The 24,613-nt window shown below is 37.5% G+C and overlaps 1 protein-coding gene across 6 annotated transcripts in view; it reads right to left on the reverse strand.

Annotated features, from left to right (window-relative positions):
* The window catches only part of KIAA1217 (KIAA1217 ortholog), a 433,418-nt gene extending 409,209 nt beyond the window's left edge, over nt 1-24,209 (reverse strand). For 3 of the 6 annotated variants that reach the window (XM_072825344.1, XM_072825343.1, XM_072825342.1), the window contains exon 1: nt 24,057-24,209. The gene's annotated coding sequence lies outside the window, so the exon portion shown is untranslated. The remainder of the gene's footprint in view (nt 1-24,056) is intronic. The other 3 variants (XM_072825348.1, XM_072825346.1, XM_072825364.1) reach the window with 2 other exon arrangements.
* Nucleotides 24,210-24,613: the final 404 nt, after the last annotated feature.

The raw sequence follows: 24,613 nt of genomic DNA on the forward strand, positions 1-24,613 counted from the left end.
TTCTTTATCAACTAAGTTTATATAATATTCTATATCCTTTGTGTCATTTCAATAATTTTCATAGTATCTTCCTCAGGAGTAGATTCCATCTCAAGAAACCACTTTCTTTGCTCATCCATAAGAAGCAACTCCTCATCTTTCAAGTTTTATCATGAATTGTAACAATTTAGTCACATCTTTAGGCTTCAATTTTTAAAAATTTATTCATTTCAGAAAGGAGTGTGCAAGAAGGGGGAGGGGCAAAAGGAGAGAGGAAGAGAGAGAGAGAAGGAAAGAAAACAGACTCCCCACTGAGCACAGAGTGACTCAAGGCCCATCCCACAACCCTGAGACCATGACCTGAACCGAAATCAAGATTTGGATGTTCAACCAACTTGAGCCACCCCGGCACTTCCAGGCTCAACTTCTAATGCTAGTTTCCTGCTATTTGCACCCCATCTGCATTTACTTCATGTCTGAAATCTTGAATTACTGAAAGTCATCCAAGAAGGTTGGAATCAACTTCTTCCATACTCCAGTTCATGTTGATCTTTTGACCTCTTCCCATGAATCACCAATGTTCTTAATGGCATCTAGAATGGTGGATCCTTTCCAGGAGCTTTTCTTTTCTTTCTTTTTTTCTTTTCTTTCTTTTCTTTTCTTTTTTTTCTTTTTTTCTTTAAGATTTTATTTATTTATTTGAGAGAGTAAGTGAGAGAGCATGAGCAAGGCAAAGAGGGAGAAGGAGATTCCCCTGCTGAGCCCCGATGTGGGGCTCCATCCCAGGACCCTGGAATCATGACCTGAACCTAAGGCAGATGCTTAACTGACTGAGCCACCCAGAATCCCCTACAGGAGCTTTTCAATTGATTTTTCCCAGATTCATCAGAGGAATTATCTATAGCAGCTAAAGCCTTACAAAATATATTTCTATAGGAAATTTTATAGAAATATCTATTTCTATAATAAGTCTTATTATAATAAATAATAAAACTCAAAATTCAAAATTACTTCTTGATCCATGGGCTGTAAAATTTATGTTGTGTTAGCAGGCATGAAAACAACATTAATCTCATTGTACATCTCCATCAGAGCCCTTGGGTGACCAGGTGCACTGTCAATGAGCAGTCATGTTTTGAAAGAATTTTTTTTCTGAGCAGTAGGTCTCAAAAGTGGGCTTAAAATATTTAACATATCACATTGTGAACAGATGTACTGTCATTCAGGCATTGTTTCATTTACAGTGGACAAGCAGAGTAGATTTAGCATAATTCTTAAAAGCTCTTAGGATTTTCAGAATGGTAAATAAGCACTGGCCTCAACTTAGTCATCAGCTGCATTAGCTACTAACAAGAGAGTTAGCCTTTCTTTTGAAGTTTTAAAGGCAGGCATTGACTTCTCCTCTCTAGCTATGAGAGTCTTAGAAGGCATTTTCTTCCACTGTAAGGCTGTTTTGTCTACACTGAAAATTTGTTGTTTAGTGTAGCCTCCTTCATGAATTATCTGAGCTAGGTCTTCTAGATAACTTAGTGTAGCTTCATCAGTACTTGCTGCTTTACCTTATACTCTCATGTTATGGAGATGACTTCTTTCCTTAAACCTCATGAATCAACCTCTACTAGCTTCAAACTTTTTTTCTGCAGCTTCTCCACCTCTCCCGGTCTCCAGAGATTTGAAGAGTGGTAGGGCCTTACTCTGGATTAGGTTTCAGCAAAGGGGAATGTTGTGGCTGGTTTGATCTTGTCTCTAGACCACTCAAACTCTCTTCACATCAGTAAAAAGGCTACTTTACTTTATATCATTCATGTGTTCACTGGAGCAGCACTTTTAACTTCAAAAACTTTTCCTTCGTATTCATAATAGGGTTAACTGGTGCAAGAGATCAGGTTTCAGCCTATCTTGCTTTTGACTTGCCTTCCTAGCTTAACTTAATCATTTCATTTTGTTGCCTCTAAACAATTACAATAGTAAAGAAAAAAAAAGCAATTACAATAGTCACATCAAAGATCACTGATACTAGGTTATTATAACAAATATAATGATAATTAAAAAGTTTGAAATATTCCAAGAATTACCAAAATGTGACACAGGGACATGAGCTGAGCAAATACTGTTGGAAAAGTGGCCCCAATATGCTCACTTGATGCCGGGTTGCCACAAAATTTCAATTTGTTAAAAACACAAAATCTGCAAAGTGCAATAAAGCAGAGAACCACAAAATGAAGTATTCCTGTAAACTGATCATCGAGCAGTGTGATGAGCCTTCCCCTGTGATCCCTGCCTGGTGAACAGTATCATCATCCACCCACTGAATAAGGCAGAAACTCAGGGAAACTTAGGTTCGACTCTCCTCCTCTCCCCAATATCTAGCTAGTTGTAACTTCTTACTGTTGCAATTCTAAGTCATTTAGATTCACATTTGGCTGTAAATCTACTGTATCTCCTCACATATTAAGCAAGAATAATTTAGTTAACATTCAATGGACATGATATTGAGAGTTGTGTGTCCAGGTACTTCAAAATGTAAAGTGCTATTGCTCTATTGCAAAGCAGTGCTAGACAAGGGATGGAGATGGATCCTCTCCCAGGATACACAGAGGCCCATACATTACCCTAAACCTAATGCCATGAAGCTCGCTAGTGATTTTCGAGCACTTCCTCTTATTTATTTTTCATAAAACCAAAACCTAGAGAGATGTAGCAATTTTCCTGAGGGTAAACAAACAGCCAATAGTGGGGTCTGAGAACTCAGGCAGCATGAGGCCCAGCACTCTCTACCAGCCGCCTCCTCTAAGCCATGAGCCCACTGTGAGCAGGAGGCCACCACTGGAGGGAAGCACAGAGACAGATTGTGACACCACAGGCAACAGCAATGACACTGGGAGGAAGGCTGTGCTTCTGCCACCAGCTCCTGCTTCTTTCCTGTCTTTCTTCAGGAAAACTTGCTTTTGGGATCTCACTCATGTTTTATTTTTATGTAAGATGACAGATTATAAAAAGGAAGCAAAGGTGCCAAACAAATGACAGACACACTCAAAAATGTTGAGGTCCATAAGAACTAGGACAAAGGCTGGTGCCCTGGGCAAGTACGATGGAGATGGATACCTTGGGGGTGAAGTGACCCACTCCCATCAGTCATTCCTGTCCAGAGGCTGAGCTACAAGTGGGCAACAAAGCACCACAGCCTTCAACAACAGAAAACTTCTTGTCATCTTCCTTTACTTAACTGGTAGTGTTAAGTTTAGTGCCATTGTTTAGTCCCAACGTTTAGTCCCATCGTGACCACCTGGGAGATCTGCCAAGGGCCCACCTCTAGCAGACTTGATCCCATGAACTCAAAGATGAACTTCTCGCCCAGCTGGGCAAGGTTGGAGCTTCCACTTCTGCAGGAAGGAACACAGGAATGTACACAATTTCCAAGGGATTCTAAGAACTCGTCTTAGTTTTCAGGCATGCTCCATCCTACAAGACAGTGCGGATGATTTTACGGGCTCAGGTTAAAAGCAAGGCAGGAAGCTGAAAACATCCAGTGAAACAGGAAGGTAGAGGAACCAGGTAGGAGGAAGATTCTCTGGAAGATGAATGGCCAGTGTGAGTCAGACTCTTTCCATTTCCCCCCAGAAAACAAAAACTCTGTGCCTCCATAGCCTAATGCAACGTAGATCAGGTGATCTAAAGAGACATTCCTATAGGCTTGAAATTAGCATAGCTGTATAAGACATCTCTATTCACAACACCAGCTTTGGCTTCCCAACTCATTTTCTTTAGATTTCATAAACAGCAAACAAACAATCAGGAGAAATGATCTGGGGCAGCAAATATCCCATCACAGGCTTATTTGCATGTATCCTCATCTCTTTATAAGTTGGAACCATGGTCTAAAGATCACAGCATTATCAAATATGCAGGAGAAATGATTTTCAGCACATCCACAACACAATCATTCCACTAGACTCTTACACAAATCACTTCATTTTCAATTGCAGCATAAATCTCTAGGAAAGATATAGGAAGCTTTAAAACAGGTTTTCATGACACTCTAACTCATACCAGTTGTCCCCCCAATCGTTGTCATTATTGATCCGAAAATAATAATGTCTGCAATTCAGATCCTACTTGTTTAAAAATAATTTTGACAAGTGTTAAGATTAAGTTAATCATTGTTTTTTCAACGGTGAAAAGTATGTTCTTAACTACTAATACTATAAGAACATAAGTAGAATGCTTCAATTGCCTGTCTGAAAGAACAAGGTATTCCAAAGACCATTTAAATACCAAAAGTGCACCTATTAAGTTGATGTGCTATCTAAAAATATTTTTTATTTATCCATTAAGTCAAGTATACTTGATTAACCTAGTTTAGATCACTATGCAAAGTTGGAAGAAATTAAAATGTTGCCTCTTTTGGAATCTTAAAATTGAGATAAGCTTTTCTTCCCAATTATGGTTAATTAGTGAGTTTTTATTGTAACTGTAAATCACAGGGGAAGCTTCTAGTTTCATGGGTGGTCGATGCAGATTCTAATCAGGATTGCTGACCTAAAGCTGGAGGAAGGATTGGCTGCTTCTGGAAGGCCCCATTAATGACTTAGGTAAACAGATGTGCCACTGAGAAATACTAGGCATGCCAAGGACAGACTGTCCCTTCTTCCTCCTCCATCCTCTTAAATAAAACTGAGGATAAATATTGACCAAGGAAGACCAGATGAACAACCAAACAGCTTATGGTATGAGAGTCTGAAGGGGCCTGCTCAGCCAGCAGCTAAGACTAGTAAAATGAACCTGTTTTCATCTTCCACTCTGCTAAAATTTCACCAGATCTGACACACAAGAAGCCTTAAATGAAAATCAGAAAGGGAAAGAAGTCTTGGAAATCAGGATATTTCATTAGGGACCTTTTAGTTTTAAGAAATAGGAATCCACTCACAATTGTTTAAGCAAAAAGGAGAGTTTACAGGATGTGGGGGTATTGGCATTCAAGACACAGGCAAGAAGCATGAAGGGCCACATGATGGTGTGGACTCCGCGGCCTTATTCATTTGTCTGTCCCTACTCCATCTCTTTGCATGTCTCTTGTTTTCTCCCTATAAACTACTTGCTCCGATTCCCTATGTACTGAGCCAAACTGAGATGCATCAGAATGTTCTGGTTTGAGTACCAACAGAAACTTCCTACCATCTCTCAGATCCAATTCTCACTTTTTGGAAGAGAGTATCTGTTATATGAGCATTTCATTAGAGTTGGGCCATCTAGAGCCTGGCTTTGCAGAGCAAATACTGCTATAGGGAGCCACGTCTGTGGGTACTGGGGATATAGGTGTGGCCGTGCCACCGTCTCAAATGTTATCTACAACCTGGGTCAGGGGTGGCACTCCTCTTTGCAAATGACTGATTTTCCAGTTACAGAAAAATTTCTGTCATGGAATAGGTAATTTCTTATCCAAGATTGACCATAGATCTTCTACAGGAAGCATGTGTCCCTATTTCAAAGAACTGGGAATAATTAGATACCTTATTTGCATTTAAATAGACTTGTCTTATTTCCTTTTAATGACGATATATATATATTCCATTTATTTTCTAAGAAAAATAGAGATTGTGATCCTGCTCATACAGAGAGAAAATGATAAGAGGTGGCCATTTGATAAACAGTGTGCCAGGACAGCTTAACGGTGTGGACAGAAAGTGCCCAAACCAACTCTGGTGCTCAGAGTTGCCTCATGGCCCTATTACAGCTTCACATATTCTCTGAGGGAGTGAGGGTGACTGTGTTCTGCCACTGACCCTAAATCCTGCCTCTACTCCAAACCTCACAGTTACACATCACAGAATATCTCCTCTGCTTTCAGTGTTTTGTTTTGTTTTGTTTTGTTTTTACTCACGTATCTTTCACAGTTGTTATTCCCCATCGTCCCTGTACATCATGGACACTTGACAAATGCTTTCATGAGCCAATTCATTAGTGGAAGGGTGAGTGGGCTAACATAACTCTCCAGTGTGCTTCATATGCAAGAGGAACCCAAAGTGTCGTGGCATTGACGTTCATGGAATAAAAAAGCTGAGGAAGTAAATCTAGAAAGCAATTAGCTACTGTGTCCCTGAACTTTGTAAGAGAAAATTTAGGTTCAGAGAGGTGAGTGGTTACTCAGCTAGTCAGACGAAACACTGAGATTAGAGTCCAAGCACTTGCTCATACATCAGCATCACTGGTGAATGTCCAATATGAAAATTCTCACTTGAGAGAGAAATAATGCCGTCTAAAGTGAATGGATTTGCTGCAGAGAAATCCTAGAAAGTTATTGGTCTAAGTTAAAGCTGTATATTAGCAGATTTCCCATTTGATTGCTCATTCCTTCTCGAGACGCCATGACTTCTCAGGGTCCCCAGAGCACCACTCCATTTGGGCTTCTCTTCTGTCATAGTGGCCAACCCCAAACCCCAAGACCTATTCAAATCCTTGGGCCACATCTTCCGTAAATGCCTTTCCCGCCCCTTAACTCTCCTAGTACTTTACTAAAGTTTATCTGAATCTTCTTTATTAGTTTTCTTCTTTATTAGTTTTTAAAAACATTTTATTTCTTTATTAATGAGAGACACAGAGTGAGAGGCAGAGACATAGGAAGAGGGAGAAGCAGGCTCCCTGAGGGGATCCTGATGCGGAACTCGATCCCAGGACTCTGGGGATCATGCCCTGAGGTAAAGACAGCTGTTCAACCACTGAGTCACCCAGGTGTCCTTGAATTTCTTTAAATCATATTTTTACTATTAGTTTTTAAATAGTGGTTTTAGTTTATTAGGCCTGAGAGTATAATAGCATCCTTTTCGTTTAAAAATCTCTGAACACACAAGAAGTCAAGTCTCTCTACTTCTTTTTCTAGGATTATCTTAGCGTAGTAAAGAGAAGAGACTTTTATTTAACAGTATTGGTCAGGGTACATCCACACAGAGGGGGGTATGGATGCTGAAGCCAGAGGCCCCTGAGTTTGGGTTAAAATTCTCTGGTTCTGATACCTTTAGATAAGGCATTTAACTTTTTGAAGCTTCAGTTGTACAGCAGATTGTTGTGGGGATGGAAAGAGCTGCTCTGTGCACATGGAAGCGAATATTCCTAGAATGGTCAGGAGGCAGAAATAGTTCCCTAAGAGAGAAAAAGAGAGGATTTGCCTATCATCATCCCAAAGTTCTTGGACCTTCGGTTCCAGAAACACAAGGATGAGCTGGCTGGGCTCCAGGAAGAAGCTCAGAAAAATCCCTAGGGCAGGTGCTATTTCTTCATGGCCACAATTTAAATGTATCTCTGTATATGTTAGCCACACCAACTAATGAGGCAAACCTATGTTCCTACTCTGCTTAATATCAGTAACTTCTGTAAGTAGGATGCTGGGTGTTCAGGATTAAACATGGTGTAATTACTCAGTATCACTCTTCAGATAAGCTCAGCAGGAAAATAAGCATGTGGCCTGGTATTGACTCATGGGCCAGCCATGCTAGTCCGGAGTGACTGATGGATAGCATAAGCTGGCTACCAATCTCTGTCTCAGGTCTGGATGACACAGGTACATGGATAAGGTCCCATTCACTGCTCATCTCACACTCCAGGGCCCTTCTTCCCACAGGCGGTTCCCCAAGGAAAATGTCTCTTGGAAGAATAGCATTCCCATGCTTCTCTTAGAAGCTAAACCATTTTTAGTGATGACTTCTGAGAATATGTTTTAAAAATTAAGGTGGCTCAGAGGTTGAGCCTTTGCCTTTGGTTCAGGTCATGATCCAGGGGTCCTGGGATTGATTCCCACATCAGGCTCCCCACAGGGAGCCTGTTTCTCTCTCTGCCTATTTCTCTACCTTTGTGTCTCTCATTAATAACTAATAATAATTAATAAACAAATAAAATCTTTTAAAAAGAATTAATGTTTGTTAATAAGCATAGTAATGAGAATGGATGTAATGCCTTAAGATTTGGGACAGAACCAAATTTTCAGATCACTAGGGAAACCATGAAAGAGACATTAATATGAACATAAAATAATCAGATTGAGGATCTACGTCATTCAATAAATATAAATAATATATCTCTGACTGAAATGAATTGCCATCGCGACAATTAAGGAGAAGAGGAAGAAACTAGACAAGGTAAGTTCAAAATAAGTTGTAAAAATGTTGGTAACATATCTTCTTACCAGAAGCAAAAATCCTAGGAGACATGCAGTGGTGGCATTAGAAGACCAGTAGGGAAGAGGCAGAGGCTCCAAGCCTTTCCCCTCCTTAAGCTTCGGTGTCCTTAGATTATCTCCCACGTAAAACAACAACAACAAATAGTCCTTAAAGAGTTGTAACAATCATTCGCACAAGGCATAAAGAGCAGTAATAATTTGTAATGACATGTCATCCAAGATGACATGAGCAGGAGGACTGCCTCAATCAAGTGCCTACTTTGAAATTTCAGGCTGTGCTCAGCACATGAAGAACATATGTGTGTTAGGAGGAGAGGAAGGACATTCTTAGCTTCCTTGGGCCCACAGGAGGGACAGGCAGCTCAGAGACAGCAGAGGTGGAAGTGCACAGTGTTGCTGGAGAGGCAGTGCAGGAGATGAAATGAGAATTTCAGATAATATGAAGAGAAAGAAAAAAAGACATTAGGGCTCAAAGAAATGTCATATGACCTGCCTCTCCATGCTCTTCTCTTTCTTACTTGGTTTCTTTGACGTTTTTTTTTTTTTTTTTTTTTTTTTTTTTAATGTGACAAAAACCGAGTTTGTTACTGACAGGCTGTTTTGGAGAACCGTATGAAGAGAGAGGAGAAATCAGAGAGGAATGTGGTAATGGAGGAAAATATACACAGAAAATGAAAATTAAAAACCAGAAGCATTTGTAAAAATCTGTTTTTTTTTAGAAAAAGATTTTAATTATTTATTTGAGATAGAGTAAGAGAGAGAGCCTGAGTGGTGGGGAGCAGTGGAGGGAGAGGGAGAAGCAGGCTCTCCACTGAACAGGGAAGCTCGATCCCAAGATCCTGGGATCATGACCTGAGCTGAATGCAGATGCTTAACTGACTGAACCACTCAGGGGCACTAAAAATCTGTTCTTTCAAAAAACAACCTGAAACTCTCCTTTATAGGGAAAGTCCACCTATTTTCTGATATGCTGAAATCTTGCTGTTTTTCGTTCCGTTACAGTACACCATCTATCCCAGTACACCATCTACCTGAGAGTAGAAAGAAGCAGGAAAATTCACATAATTCTACCTGTGTTCTCAATCACTATCCTCTCTCTTTTTTCTTTTCTTTTTTTTAAGATTTTATTTATTCATGAGAGACACACAGAGAGAGGCAGAGATGTAGGCAGAAGGAGAAGCAGGCTCCCTGCAGGGAGTCCCATGTGGGACTGGATTCCAGGGACCCTGGGATCCCCAACCTGAGCTGAAGGCAGACACTCAACCACTGAGCCACCCAGGTGCCTCAATCTCCATCCCCTTTCTTGAAACTGCTACCAAAATGCCTTGATAGTGTAAATTTGATCGTGTGACTCTCTACTCAATATTCCTCCAAAGTCTTGTTGGATTATCAGTGATCTCAGCATGGTTTAGGCCTCTGACGTGGTGGCTGCTCACTAATGATCCTTGCCATTTGACATAATGACTCTTGAAATTAATTTGACTGCATTTGTCAGGCACACACCCTGCCTTTTGATGGTTCCTATTAAGGCAAAACACAATTGAGAACCTGAGTTTAAACTTCTAAATAGTATAGGACATCTGGGTGGCTCAACAGTTAAGCATCTGTCTTCAGCTCAGGGCATGATCCCGGGGTCCCAGGATCAAGTCCTGCATCGGGCTCCCCATAGGGAGCCTGCTTCTCCCTCTGCCTATGTCTCTGTCTCTCTCTGTATTTCTCTCATGAATAAATAAGTAAAATCTTAAAAAAATACTTCTAAATAGTAGCACAAAAATGATCATGTGATTATTTTTATGTTTACCTTATACACTTAGAAAAGAACAATATTTATTTCTTCTTTCCTGATTGATTGACCAAGCTTCTATTTAGCTTCTGCATTAAATCAGTGCTTTCCAAGATACCTCTCCTCTGGAATTGGGTTTTTATTATTAAAACATGATACACTTTCCCTTTTTGGTTTTTCCATAATATTAATAAAAAATAATGCTGAGGATGTCCTTTGTAATCAAGGATTCTGAAGACTCACTTAAAAGGTTGTGAAATAATAAGCAAAGTAATATCCTATTATTTTTTCATTTTCCAAATGTATTTTTCTCATCTCTCTTCTTTTTCTCCCTCTGTGACATATGCCCCATTACTTCCTCAACACTCGCCATATTTTTTTCCTACTTTCTGACAATGATGGCCAATAATGCCTTTTCGGGGTCATTGTTGCAGTCATAGTTCATGTTTATTGTCATCTGGTAACTGATGGCATTTAGTTAAGTGTTCAGCATGGTGCAAATATACTCTTCATCTTATGTAAGTCCACATCAGGCTGGACTTGATTTTTCACTCACCGTTTGGCATTATAAGATCAATGGAGCAGAAATGAGACGTCCTAAAACATGCTTTCAAAACCAGAAATCATTAAGTATTCAATATTAAGTTATAAAAACAGGTAAAAACACTAACCCACATATCTTTCTTTGCTGATTTCACTGAGCATTTAAGGCTCTAACCTGGAGAAATACTAAGCTTATCTGAGTATGAGTGGGAAGAGGAAAGCTAGCCCTAGGATAGCCAATGTTAAGTGCATTAGGTTTAGCTGGATAAAGTTAAATATGTAAATAAACCAGTTAGTGCAAAAGTACTTCTCAAACCATTATATTTTCCCCAATGAAGGTTTTATAAACACAACTTACATTATTTTGTCCATCCTGATTCACTCAAACAGAAGAGGATTATATATCTATTTGCATAGATTTTAGATTTTCTAGCTGTTTAAATAGATAACTGGAAAAGAAACAAATTTTATATAATCTTCAGTAATTAAGGATTATCAACTGAGGGAAGTTCTAATTCCCTTGATGATGGCACAATGTTCCTTTTAATTGGACTCACCAGGCATGCTAGCAGACACAGTGATTTATTTAGTAGATAGAGTACCTACTTTCTTGAATACTCAGGAAATGATAATGGAGATAACCTTAAAAATAGTAGTGATACTATAATGTCATCCAAGCAACATGAGTGAGTCCTATAAGACACACTTTCAGTGGTACATATACAGTCGTCCCTTCTTATCTGCAGTGTTGCTCTCTATGGTTTCAGTTACCTGTGGTCAGCTGTGGTCCAAAAGCAGATGGCTTTCCTCTGACAATATGTAGCCTTACACTCTATCAACAAGGCTACATCATTTATGTGATTTGATTTCATCACAGAGGCATTTTATCATCTCACATCATCACAAGAAGAAGGGTGAGTACAGTACAATAAGATATTTTGAAAGAGAGACCACATTCACATAACTTTTATCATAATATCTTGTTAGAATTGTTCTATTTGTTACTGGTTGTTGTAACAACCAGTACAGTTAAAATTATATAAAATTAAACCAGTTAATTTATAATTAAACTTTATCATAGGTATGTATGTATAGGAGAAAACATAATACATATAGGGTTTGATACTATCTACAGTTTCAGGTGTCCACTGGAGGGGTCTTGGGATATATCCCCCGTGGATAAGGGCGGACCACTGTACATGCTCTAAATATCAAGCAATGATCTCCTAGAATTTTATTTTCTAATGCCCACTTGAATATAATTCTCTAAATAATTATTCATTTTTCTTCAACCTTTCTCTCCACTCTTAATAAGCAAATGGAAGTGAGTTGAACATTTTCAGCAAAAATTGAATGAATGAAAAAAATTGAGTGAATGAGCATGGATATTCCTCCCTTTCCCCATGGGAAAATAGGTAATAGCTATTAAACTTCACGTTGAGAGTTTTAACTTTTGTGTTTTTGGTTGGTTTAAGAAGTAAGACGTGGCTATAAAACTTAGACTTCTCAAATGTATTTGGCACAACTATAGCAAGAATTGGTAACTAGTTTACATAATCCATAGACATGTCTACAGAGTTCAAATCAAACTTGATGAAGTGTTATATACCAATCTATCAAACTGCTGTTTGATCACAACCCTCCTTATGGCCATAAAAATTGGATAATTATTTATTGTTATTATATGTTTAGGTGTAAGTTTTTTTTGTTTGAATTTTTTTTCAGTGTATCTTGGGAATTACTGGGCTTCCTCACTTCAGATATTAATGCTTTTTTATCAATTCTGGAATATTCTCAGCCATTGTCTTTTCAAATAATACCTCTCTCAGTGTTTGTATGGTCTCTTTCTGGACATCCAGTTAGACTTACATTAGATCTTCTCACTCTCCTATTTATGTCTTTTAACCTCTCTTTTGTATTTTCCATCACTTTGTCTCTCAGGATCCATCACGTTGTCCTAAAATTATTAGGAATTTTTAAAAGTCTATCTTGCAGTTTACCAGTTCTCTCTTCATTGTATCTACTTCGCCATTTAGCAAATACATTGCGTTTTTCCCTTTAGTTATTATATTTTTCATCTCTAGAAAATCTATTCAAATATTACAGAGTTTGTTAGAATCTGTTCTGTTCTTTCTTTATATTTTTAAAAGATTTATTTGAGAGAGAGAGAGAGAGAGAGAGAGAGAGAAAGAGGCAGAACATAAACAGGAAGGGTGGGAGAGAGAGAAGCAAGCTTCCCACTGAGCAGGGAGTCCAACATGGGACTCAATCCCAGGACCCTGGGATCATGACCTGGGCCAAAGGCTTAACCAACGAAGCCACCTAGGCACCCTAAATCTGTTATTTGAATATATATAATGCTTTTATTTCATATTCTGCATCTAAGAATTCTAATTTTGGCAGTTTACATAGATCTCATTCTGTGATTCTTTGCCTTTGCTGACTTTTGTCCATGGCCACTTGTTTCCCTGTGTATGTAGTCATTTTTTACTGTGAGCTCATGTTTTGGACTTTAATCTGAGGGAATTCTTAGAAGCCTGTTTATAAAATACATCCTTTGTAAGAAGATTTTTGTCTTCTGTCAACCAGGAAGCCAGTGACACTGATGATCTGGGACCATTAAGCAATATTTTTGGCTTTTTTCCCCCTACTCCACGATGATATGACTTTAAGCCCCAAGATCATGTGAGACAAGATATGAGGTTAGACATTTTCAGGATATTCGTTTTATTCTTCTCCCCCTAGAGCTGAGGTTGAGTCAAAAGCTTACTTCAAGATGTCCATCTGCAGGGCCTTCTTTTTGTCAGCCACTGAAGATACTACCTTTGCTGAATGCAGAGAGCTTTAACAACTATCACTCTTCTTGCCATAGGAAGTCACTTCTCCACTAAATGTATCTATTAAAATTCCCTAGACCACAAAGAATTGACAAAGACCACTATACAAATCATGATTCTTACTTTCACTTATTCCTTTGTGTTGAAGCTTTCTTGCTTGGCTGTGTGTGTGTGTGTGTGTGTGTGTGTGTGTGTGTATTTTGCCCCAGGGGAATTCCTTTAATTTACTGTCAAATCAACTAGGCATTTCAAAAGATATATATAATTTTTTTAAATCTAGTGTTTTTTTTTTTTTGCTTTACTCTCCTGGGAGGGTATTCTCTGAACATCTATTATGTTGCTGACAATTCTTCTAGTTATAGCTATTTAAAAACCTTGTGAAATAACTTTAATAAACAGGGCACAAATACAATAGATCTGAGGTTCTCCTACTGTATTATCTTTAAATATTTAAGATGCTTCTTCATGAATCTCTATGAATGTAAATAGAAGTTTCATCATAAAAAATTCACATTATGTTTTGCTAGAAATTGAAGTAACAAATTAGTACTCACCTTCTGAGAAAGTAGTTCTTAATCAAAACCAGAAAACTCCATTCTCAGGGATACATGAAGGATAGCCAAACAAACACTAATAAACTATATAAAATGATTATGTGATGCAAATATTAAATTACAAATAAGAACCAAAGGATTTTTAATGCCTCTTAATATCTCCCCATTTCTGAGACTTTCTTCTGCACCTCGAGTAGGAGGGGTTACTCCAAGTGATATGCAATAGGCTTTTGTGGATACCTGAAGCTCATATTGAACATGGTAGGAAACATTTTAATTTTGAAAATTCAGTTAAACATGATGTTATATTAAATAAATGTTATGGGCTAGATTATAAGACTTGCATCATTTTAAATAGGAAAGCTTTAAAACAAAATTCATACTTGGAGTATTTGTTTGCAACTACAGAAAGGGCATGAATGTATTTATCTCTGTTGGGAGGGAGTGCTTCTAATACTCTGCACTGGAGTTTTAATAGAAAGTTCTCAAACTGATGTATACATGCGTTAAGATTTTGGCCATTTGTCTGGTTCCATTTTAACCCTTGAATGTTGTAGTGTCCCAGGGTTTTCAGACATAAGCCACATTCTCTTTTCTATACCTTCCATCATACCATCTCCCGAGGTGATTTAATCCAGTCCTATGGCTTTACATAGCATTTATAACTGGTGACCTACCTGTTTGTAATTGGTAGCCTCCATCTTGACTTAATCTTCAGATCCACATTTCTAATTTCCTATCTGAATACTTAATAGCTGGACTACATTCACATCCCAAACAGACCTTTTGATTTTCTCACTTCCCAGAACCTGCTCCTGCCTTGCTTCCCATTACTCTGTATCACTTTGTGTTGTTTAATTTTTGTTCTAGAACCCACATTAATAGGTAAGCCCCATGGAACCACAGCTTTCATCTACCATGGCTGATTAGAGCCTAGAAGTTGTTTCAACTTGCTTAGAGCACAGAACAACACCTGACACATGGTAGGGGCCAATAACTACTCATTGAAGGAATGAAAAAATGAACAGCTTTTTCTCTTTTGTTATCATTCCTAATAGACCTCACCCTATCTCTACCTCTTTTTCATCAGCTTTCTGTTACCTCATCAACACTGTTCTGCTTTGTCATTTCCTAAATGCAACAAGATCTTTTATGATGTTTCCTCTCCTCCTGTCCAACCCGGTAAACTTGCATTACTTGGGGCAAATAGTCTGCTTCCTTTCTATGTACTCATACAATTTTGTACATAAATCATTTGGAAAATTATATTTAGAGATCCAGATAATCAGCATATCTCACTCAATGTAAAATCCTCCTCAAGGACAAGGACCATGTTTAACTTAATTTTTTTTAACTTTCTAGTATTTAGCACAATGCCAGATACAAAGTAGATGGTCACTGAGTTTTTGGTGGGAGTGGAGGTCAGTAAGTCATGGTAGCAATTATATTTCCAGAAAACAATCTAATCACCATAATCAAGTATTACATTGGCTCAAAAAAGTCAATCTAATGTATATTTAACTTATATTTGAATAGAACTTCTTAAGTTTACTAATTTAAGAATAATAAATATACATAATAGGCAACATACCAGTATAATATTATATATATTCATAATGTATATGATAAACTATCAGATATAAACATAATATTCTATAGTTTGAATAAATAATTGTTTAAAAATGAATTTCCTTAAAAACGTAGCTCGTGTAATGTATTTATAAGTATGAATTGTTAAGAAATACAAAACATAACAACAAATATCTGTATCCAATGGATATATTTGACTGATGTTTCTGGTTATGAGAAGAGATTCTTTTTTTTTTTTTAAATTTATTCATGAGAGACACAGAGACAGAGAGAGAGAGAGAGAGAGAGAGAGAGAGAGAGAGGCAGAGGCACAGGCAGAGAGAGAAGCGGGCTCCATGCAGGGAGCGTGACGTGGGATTCGATCCCGGGTCTCCAGGATTGTGCCCTGAGCCGAAGGCAGCGCTAAACCGTTGTGCCACCTGGGCTGCCCGAGAAGAGATTCTTTACCTATCTGTGGTGTTCTCCAGTTATGGAGATCTCCTGCTTTTGGTAATGTCATCATACATTTTGGAAACATGTGAGATAAAATTAACCTTAACCCATTTGAATTTTTTCCCCTCTTGGGGACAAAACCACAGAGGTAGAGTTTTTGACTTAATTTAAGACTCTGGAGATCACGGACTCAAGAAACCATAATAGTTAACCTGGTAGAGCAGCATTATTAAGAAGAAGGTTTTTCTTCTGTCTAGATTTTCAAATTCCCAGACATTTATCCTTCCCTTATCCGGCCATGAGTTAAGAAGGCTGGTATGATGTGATTTTAGAAGAGGTAAGTAGTCTTCTAGACAGCCAGATAGGTAGAGAGGCTTATGGTAGTTTGCTCCTAAATGGCCACGATTAATGAAACTATTCTTAAGAACATATATAGCATATATGATATATGGACATGATTTATTTGCTTGGGAGAATTACAATATTCCCAAATAAAACGACAACCACACATTGTTCATTGATACTAATTCTGATTATCTTTCAAATAGCCAAATTCTGATTGTTTAAATGAATTCAACAGAAGTATTTTGAAGATAAGGCTACCCATTATACTGAAAACTTGAAGTTGGAAGCAATATACACAGCAAAGTAAAAATCTGAGTATGGGAATGAAAGTTTAAGTAGTTCAGGCAGTAAAATATTCCACTGAGGTTGGCAAAATTCCTCACCTGTGATTGTATACAATCTCTTAAGCTCTTTATAGAGGAAAGTTTTCCCTGGCACACAGATATAAATTTTGGAAGGTACTGAATAATACAGATTTTAGAAAAATATTTGTACAAATAGAGTTTGTTACTTTAGCTTTCAACTCTAGTTAAAGGAGAAACAGAAAACCATTTTATGATCTTTTAACTTTATTGAGCTAAGAAATATGTTCCTTTATCAGGACCATTAGAGATAAGCAACCAAAAGCAAAATTCTGTATTATAAACACAGTAAGAGATACTATTCACAATTTTTCAGCATTAAATGAGCCCTGATTGTAATTTAGTTACAAAGATAAAATCTGATAAACAATCAGCACAACCAGTGAGTTGTGACTGCACTACGCACTGCCCAGTGATTTTGAACTTGGCACAGGCAAGTAAAAACAGAGTAGTAGGAGTGTAGGTAGCACAGTACAGGAGACACTATATATCCGAGGACAGAAGGAGTCCATGTCAAGGAAGTGAACATTTAAAGGGAAATCTGAAGGTGTTCTAGCCATTTTTGCCTTTCTGCTTAAGATATATGGTAGGATAAAAATCACCAAGTTAGAAGACATTGGCTCAAGATGGTGCATCTTTAGTCTTGATCAAAAGAAGTAACTAGACTTTTTCCATACATATCAAAAGAGAGAGAGATAAATGAGGTGATCTTTAAGTTTTTATCCCACTCTAAAATTCTAAGACTATGAATTCTCTTTTTCCTCAGCAGCCCATGCTTCTCTGATGCAGGTGCATTTAAGTTTTCAGCAGACTTGTGAGTTATTGACCTCTATAGACTAAGTGGACTATGTCAGAGTAACTGAAAATGCACAGATTAGTTCAGAGAAATCCCCAGATTAATTTAAAGGGGTAGTCTCATACTCCTTTCCCAACACCCTAAATTTTAACAGAATCTGGTAGACAATATGAGAAATATGAGAACACGTGTTACTTATATTTCTTACTGCTCATTTACTAATAGGTAGAAGACAAACATAGATAAAATTAATAAAGGAAAATAAGGAGAACTCCAGAAATAAATGTTAATTTTTAATATTCATACAGTCATAGCTCATATCATATCTAGGTGGAGAAAATTCCCATTAAGTACCAGTAAGCAGCATTAAGTAGGTTTCATTTTTATTTGTAAAACGACTTCCTGGGTAAGCCATGTGAGTTTCAGGAAGAGGATGAAGAGAGATTTATTGGCCTATACTGATGTGTCATGCATGACTCTGGACTAACTGGTAGCAACAATGAGCCAAAGCTATGAATTCAACAACTATAAGCATAATTTACCATTGCTATATTAAATACTATGCCCTTTATCTTAGCTCTCCTCAAAAATGAATGGATTGGTCAGAGGCAGTCAGATAAAGTAAAGTGCATGATTAGTACAAATCCACTGCTGCTTCTGGAAAATATTACACAAAGTACAGACCCTACCAATGAGTATTGACTATTTACTGGTATCATCAACTTGTTACATGGAAAAGTAGTATAGTGAGTACACCTTTTAGAGGCTCTGCCTAACTATAGCCACAATAACCTAAGGCTATAATGTCACTGCACTCAGCAGTAGTATCCAGAATGAATCTGAACCCTACTAGAGAGAAAACATACTTTTTGTGCTCTGGTTATTAATATTTTCTACTTATAGACAGGGACAACTGAGTTCCAGGTATTCACAATCTCAATCAACCTGTAGGATGGCAAATAAGACATATGTGATATTACCCTTGTGCATAAAGAATAATTTAGAGCATGCATCAAGGGTTTACTGTGAAATTTTCCTGGGCTAGGTATATATATGATATTTTTGAGAGAGTAAGTTTTTACCTCCCACAGTGATTGAAGGTAAATAGAGACTCCACTGTGCTTAACTTAGACTATCCACACAGAACATGTGCTCTTGAAAGCACTGGATACACACTAAGTCATTAATCCTCACCACTACTCCCTGCCATAAGCCATGCATTATTATTCTTTAATGGTTAATGAAACTCAGTCAAGAGGGATAATGGCCTTGCTCAAGGCCACAGAGGGAGCCTGTGTTAGAAAAGAATGAGACTTGACTGATTTTTGGCCTACAGGCTTGTACTTGGACCACCAGGTCATGTGTGATGCAAGAGCCTTTCTTGAATTGTATGCAGAGTTTTTGTGTTTCTGGTGTGTGTGTGTGTGTGTGTGTGTGTGTGTGCTGTGACACTCAAGTCTGTAGGCATGAGTACACATAGTAGAACTGCAAGGTCTTCCCTTCATGTATCCTTTCATTTCTCACTATTAGAAAAATATTTACCGTATTGTGATAATTTTTTTTTTAATTTTTATTTATTTATGATAGTCACAGAGAGAGAGAGAGAGAGGCAGAGACACAGGCAGAGGGAGAAGCAGGCTCCATGCACCGGGAGCCCGACGTGGGATTCGATCCCAGGTCTCCAGGATCGCGCCCTGGGCCAAAGGCAGGCGCCAAACCACTGCGCCACCCAGGGATCCCTGTGATAAATTTTTTAACTGCATTTGTTCTTTTCCCTTTTCATTTGTTGAAGAAACAGAAATCTGGGGCAGCACATAAAAAGGCTGAAACCAGAAAAGCACATTCTGAACTACAGAATGTCACCAGTTTTTTTTTCCTGGAGATCAGACTGTCCAATCACAAGGTTTTAATTATATTAACATTTTTTATATTAACTTTTTTGATGGACGAAATGTTTTCTTTATAGAAAGGTGCTTTAGCATAGTGGTTAAGTGTGCCAGGTCAGGAATAAATATTTCCAGAAACCAGAGTTCTCTTCTACCTTTTTCTGTCTTCATGATGTTGAGCAAATAACTGAGGCTTCTTGTCTCAGTTTCCTCATCTAAAAGATGGAAAGTAATAGTACTCCATCATAGGATTGCTGTAAGGATTGTACAAGAAAAGACAATACATTTATTGTGCTTAGAAGTGTGCTGGGCATGGAGGCCTGGGTGCATAGTCAGTTTAGGATCTGACTCTTGGTTTTGGTACCAGTGGTGATCTCAAGGTCATGAGATCACACCCTGTGTCCACGCCCAGCATAGAGTCTGCTTGAGACTCTCTCTCTCTCTCTCTCCCTCTGCCCCTCTCCCCTGCTATCTCCCCCACTAAAATAAATACATTTATAAATAATAAATTAATTCTAAAAAAAGAAGTGTGCTGGGCACACAGGAAGAGCTCAGATATCATTGCCATCAACATCTATATTTTCAAGCTAAGCTACTGGTCAATGTTCATGTATACTTCTTTAAAAAATGTTTTTTCTTTATTTAGAACAATAGTTAAGAGGCCAAATAAATAAGTAAATAAAATCGAGACAAAAGAATTTTGCAGAAATATACCTCAAGAAGAATTCAGGAGAATAGAGAAAGCCCAGGAAGAAATGCCACATTCTCAAATGACTTATACCCTCATCTTGAATAAAATTGTTGACACATATCAACACATTCTTCAACATTCTTTCATTTGGTGAGTTTTCATCATAAGGAGAGCATTTCATGGGTGAAAATTACTGAACATTGCTGTCCTAACATTTATTGACTGCCAGTGTCTTTGGTTCTAGAGCTAGTCTAGACCATTGACTCGGAATGGAAAGCACACCATTACAGGGGTGTGGCTGCATCATTAAACATGAGTGTATGGTACCATCAAGTATAACTGTAACAGGTAAATAAAACACACAGATCCACTGCTTATAGACAGAAGAATGACACCATGTGTTTTGGTCTTAAAATAATCAGTGTAAGAAAAGCTTCTTGGAAATTAAAAATATCATGATGATCAAAATTAGACAGAAGACTTGGAAGATAGGGTTAAGAAAATCTAGATAGCATAAAAAGACAGAGCTAGGGCAGCCCGGGTGGCTCAGCGGTTTAGTGCTTGCTGCCTTCAGCCCAGGGCCTGATCCTGGAGACCTGGGATCAAATCCCATGTCGGGCTCCCTGCATGGAGCCTGCTTCTCCTTGTGCCTGTGCCTGTGCCTCTCTCTCTCTCTCTCTTTCTGTATGTCTCTCATGAATAAATGAATAAAATCTTAAAAAAAAAGACAGAGCTAAAAAAATAAGGAAGAGATAAGGATCAAAAAATTGATGCAGTAAATTCAATAGCCAACTCATAGGAATACTGTAATGAGAAAATCTGAGCAAATACAGAAGAGGGGATTATCAAAGAATTAATAAAAAAAAGAATTCACAAAACAGAAGCCACTATTCTTTAAATTGAAGGTGCCCATCCAAGTATTCAGTCAAAATAAATGGGAAAGACCCCACACTTTAAGATGAAATTTCAGAATATCAAGGATAAAGAGGATATCCTCAAAGCTTCAAGAAAGAAAGGAAAAGTCACCTACAAAGGAATGTGTGAATGTGTGAACAACATGGGACTTCTCATCAACACTTCTAGATCCCAAAAGGTAATGGAGAAAGGCCTTTAATGTTATGAGGGAAAGATTATTTTCTGTCTAAAAATCTATCCTATTCCAGCTATCACTGAAATGCAAAAACATAAACAAAAACAAAGAGAATCAATATATTTGCTGGACATGTAAAAATTCAGAAGGCTTACTTCCCATTTTTCTCTTCTCAGGAAGTTTCTTGGGGATGTGCTTCAGCCAAATGAAGAAGTAATCTAAGACTTGAGAAATCAGTCAGGAAAGAGGAGGGCAGGAGGACTAAAGGATACAGAGAGAAGTACCTGAAAGGAAAGGGAGTTCTGGGAATATGATCATATCTATACTGTCCTTGGGAGAATCCAAAGCGCTGAGAAGGGAAAGACTGTAAGAGAAATTAAGAGAAATGATTACAGCACACTTGTCTGGCTTACCAATAACAATATGAGGTCTCCTTAGCTATACACTTTATTGATTTTCAACTCATAGAATTAGTAGGTAAATCATGGAAGACTGAATTATGTTAACCAAAAAGTAACTACCATTAACCTTTTTAATATGTAAACAAAAGTACAGATAAAATTTAAGAGGGGGGAGACATGGAAAAGCGGTGAAGTGAAATATCACTGCATTAATTTAGGAAATAAACTAAATGAGGGACAAACTTTAAAAAGCTTAAAATTACCATAATATACTTATATAACTAAACAAATTACACAAGGGGGGATAAACGCATGTCAGATACATAAGAAACTACACAGACTAAATTAAACTCTGTGGACCTGGTAAAATAAGCATTCTAGGGATCCCTGGGTGGCGCAGCGGTTTAGCGCCTGCCTTTGGCCCAGGGCGTGATCCTGGAGACCCGGGATCGAATCCTACGTCGGGCTCCCGGTGCATGGAGCCTGCTTCTCCCTCTGCCTATGTCTCTGCCTCTCTCTCTCTCTGTGACTATCATAAATAAATAAAAATTTTAAAAAAACATTAAAAAAATAAGCATTCTAAAGAACCAACCCTTAGATCGTAATGTGATGGGCAAGAACCCACACAAGCTCAACACAAGCCTAGGATGGCATTACTGTTGTTTGGATTTCTTGATCTTAATGACAACCACCTTAAATAAAAACCTAATACAACACAGGGCTATCCTATAGAGTTTTTGTCCTGTTCTCCAATAATGGAAGGTTTCTATTGGTACTATGTGATATGAGGTGTGGCTATGAAAAAGAGAATTCTGATTAAAACAAGTATTTAAAATGTTAATAAAATACATATTCTGATAAGTGTTATCTTTCAAAATGATCCAGTCTTGCTGCCGATTTCAAAACTTTGGTGGTAGAGCTCTCCTTTTGGATAGCCTGAATCCTCTCAGGGAGATGCAAAGAAAAACACCACCATATTATTTTATAATCTGCTCCCAGTTCATTTTTTTTTTACAAAAATATTTATTATCTATATCGACCTTGCAACTCAATAATCATCCTTGGTTTCAAACGACTTTTCACTAACCCCCCAAACAAATTTGTTTTCAGAGAAACACTTATTTTCACCCACTAAGTCTAATCAAAGGTACCCTCACAGGTTGTCAAAAGAAGGTATTTTGAAAAATCTTTGGAATAGCATCTAGCTTGGATTGTTTGTTTAAAAAGTCCCTCCCTGAGCATAACTTTTTCAGATGCAGATATATACATCTGAATACTTCTCAACTTGAGGTGGCTGGAATTCCTGTTTTTAGAAGATTTTTTTTACAAAAATTTAGAAGAATTTTTTGCATTCCTTTTTTACACATATTAACCTCAAAGAGAACTTTCCTTTTAAGTAACCAAAATTCACTCTACAGAGCAACTATCATCAATACTTCTCCAGTCTTTCTGTGTTCACTATATGTGTCTTATATAAAGTATTTTGGTCAATAAAATAGTTACTGTACAAGCATTCTATTGATCAAAGCGGATAGAATAATAATAATCCAAGTTAAGAAAAAAATTGAAATTTCCAGACAGAAATTTGCATCTTTGAACTAGTACATGGCACAAAAATATATCCTTGCATATTCATTTGCAATAGTTTTTAATAGAGAAGAGGTCAGGATTAAAATCATAAAATAAACTGATTTTTTTCTCTAAAGTAGAAATTTTCAGTTATAAGAATGAGAATATAAAACAATTTTTTATTATACTATAAAATCATACTGTCAAAAATTACACCTTTGATAGCTCAAAATGTAATTAAAAAATACTATAAATGTTGCTTAGTTTTTAATATGTAGTCCTTGATATAATGGAGAAAACTATTTTTCTACTTTAAGCTATGGTCTTATTGCCCTCTGTGATTTTGGACCTTAGGATAATAAAAGTTTGGTTACCACATGTCTCAATTCCAGGTCAAATATTCAACAGTATTCTTGCTAAGTAGATACACCACTCAGAAAGCTCACTTAAATGCTCCAGGTAACAAAGCTAGCAGAGATTTTTGTCATGCTTGGCAGGGAATCACGTCGTTAGATGATCATTTCAGACACAAACTCATTTTAAAAAGAGACTGCAAAAAATTAAGCATGCAAAAATTCTCTGGCCAGTTAATGATGTAGGTTTAGGACATGTCTCTTCTTTTTTGGTTGCTTTTCATATAGCCAAGCAATAAAAAAGAAACTTCATAGGAGTAGAACTGAATTATGAGAGACTATATAACACAACCAAGAATAAAATGTCATTCTCAAAAAAAATTGAAAACACTCAGTTTTTCTTTTCTTTTCTTTTTTTAATTTATTTTTTTTGAAAACACTCAGTTTTTCTTTTATCATTCCTTAATTAATGAAGGAAAGTTCTATCACCTTCATCTTCCACATTATTGGTTATGTTAGCAACACACTCCAGGATTTTAGAAAATGTCATACTCACACAATCGGACAAGTTTTTGAAACGGTAAAAAGTCTCCCTCATTTAAGTTATCTGGCAGTATTATTAAGAAAGAAGTTTCCAAGTATAAGCTGACAAAAGCAGCCGATTTAAAACATTACCTTTATGTGGTGAAGCCTTCCGCTGAGCAGGAGTGGCTGCCGTTTGCACCTGCTGCTGTTTGACCAAATTTCCTTCATTTCCAGTTCTCAAAATCTTCTCACCTACACTGTTTTTTTTCTGTTTGCTGTTCAAATCGTCCCTTCGAGGTGATGGCTGCTTAGAAGCTGCATTAGTAAAGAAAGGTCTAGCCAAGCGGGAAGGTTTGGACATTTTAAAGAGCAGAAAAAACAACAATAAAAAGAACCAACCCCAGAATGTTACCTGCTGGGGCAGCAGATTCTAAACATTCCTTTGAGCTTCACTCTTCAACTGCCACAATTACGGCAGAAAGTGCAGCTGTATGGAAAGTGCTGGGCTGCCGCTGGATTTCTTTTAAACAAAAGGCATCATGCAGCCACATAACCCCATTTACTAGACCTGTGGAATGTAAATGTGTATTTTGAAGACCCCGGTGACAGTTTTGCAATGGTAAATGCTTCAACTCAGAGTGAACGGCAGATGCTAGAATATGCAATGTAAAAGACACACACACACACACACACACACACACACACAC

This window comes from Canis lupus, chromosome 5, assembly GCF_048164855.1.
Source record: "Canis lupus baileyi chromosome 5, mCanLup2.hap1, whole genome shotgun sequence".
Classification (NCBI taxonomy): domain Eukaryota; kingdom Metazoa; phylum Chordata; class Mammalia; order Carnivora; family Canidae; genus Canis; species Canis lupus.